Source organism: Cebus imitator, unplaced genomic scaffold (assembly GCF_001604975.1).
Source record: "Cebus imitator isolate Cc_AM_T3 unplaced genomic scaffold, Cebus_imitator-1.0 Scaffold188, whole genome shotgun sequence".
In the NCBI taxonomy this organism is placed as follows: domain Eukaryota; kingdom Metazoa; phylum Chordata; class Mammalia; order Primates; family Cebidae; genus Cebus; species Cebus imitator.
Window position 1 is genome coordinate 3,955,448 of NW_016107503.1, and position 1,786 is coordinate 3,957,233.

Consider the following 1,786-nt stretch of genomic DNA (forward strand, 5'->3'; position numbering starts at 1 on the left):
AAAAAAAAAAAAAAAGAGAACCGCTTGAATCCGGGAGGCAGAAAGGTTGCCCCACTGCACACCAGCCTTGGCGATAGAATGAGACTCAGTCTCAAAAAACAAAAAGTATGATTTTCTGTTTGTAAAATTTCTTCTTTATTTATTTGTGGATATTATATTATAAAGAAGAGCTGTCCTTTCCCTATCTCTGTACCCCATTTGTTTTTATCAATATGGATTTTTAAAAATCATTACATTATTGATTTTGGTCATGATTTCCTTTACTCCTCAAATTAACCCAGATTCAGTCAGTGGGAACATCATCGAGCTGTTTCTCTGACCCTTTGCCATAACCCCAGCAGTTTTTTTGGTTGGTTTGTTTTTTGTTTTTTTGTACTTTCATAGTTTCTGGCACAATACGATGTTCTATGAGTACCTTTCACTTTACCTGCCTCAGTCCTAGAATCAGCCATTATCCTAAAGAGCGCCCTGGTTCCTTTTGGTGGGTAACGGCATTGACAAACTGTGATCTGGGCACAAGATGTCTTCAATGCTACATGAATACCTTTGGCTTCTAGGCCCTTTTAAGTGAACAGAGCTAGCAGTGAATATTTTTAAGTATATGTTTATGTATTTGTATACCTATGAAGATTTGCTACTGATTTCTGTAATTCTAATTTAACAATATAGGTTCTTTTTTTCTTCATTTCATATTTATATCTCCTTGAGAGCCCTGGTTACTTATAACATCAATATATTTCAAAATATTTATACATTTGCAGAATACTGTAATATGCAAAAGTAGTTTCAGAATTACTACATAAATACCACTATCAACAGTAAATGTATTCTGTAATGTTTACCTTTTTTTGTAATTCTTTTTATCCTGAAGGTATTTTTGTAATTCTTTTTATCCTTAGGGTATTTTGCACTGACAGTGTTCAGTTAGCGAGTTCAAAAATTATTTGGATTAATTTGTTTTATTCTCTTCTGAGTGGTTTTATTATCTATTTACTATATAGATTCATTTATTTATATTAGGATTGAATTTTAGGTTTTTTATCTCCCATAAATTCTCCAGCTGACTTTCATGTTAAAAATTAAACATTAACACAGTTCAAAACTCCAGTATATAAAATGATATACTCAGATGTCCCATCTCTTTCCCTGTCCCTTCTCTCCTGTTTCCACCCATCTCCTGAAGGTAATCAGTTTCATTTCTGGGTTATTCTTCCTGCAGATCTCTTTGCAAAAATAAGCAAATGAATCATCTGTATATATGTGATGTATATATGTATATTCTTATTCCCCCTTTTCTTAATATAAAACCTACTACCTTAGATGTATTCTTAAGCATGTAGCTTGTTTTCCTTGACATAGTCTCAGGATTTCAAAATCACTCCATATAAGTTCATAAAGATCATCCTTATTCCTTTTTTACAGCAGTATATTGTGCCATCTGTGAATACACTATACTTTATTCAATCTTTTCTTTATAGCATGCAGGATGATTACGGTATTTTGCTATTATAAATAATGCTACAAAGAACAACCTGTGTATATGTTTTATATTTTTCTTATTATTGGAATGTGTCCTCAGTAAATGACTCACAGGAGGCGGCTGATATCACATTATGTTCATAGCAATTAAAACTAGCACTCTAGGCCGGGCGCGGTGGCTCAAGCCTGTAATCCCAGCACTTTGGGGGGCCGAGGTGGGTGGATCTCGAGGTCAAGAGATCGAGACCATCCTGGTCAACATGGTGAAACCCCGTCTCTACTAAAAATACAAAAAATTAGCTGGGCA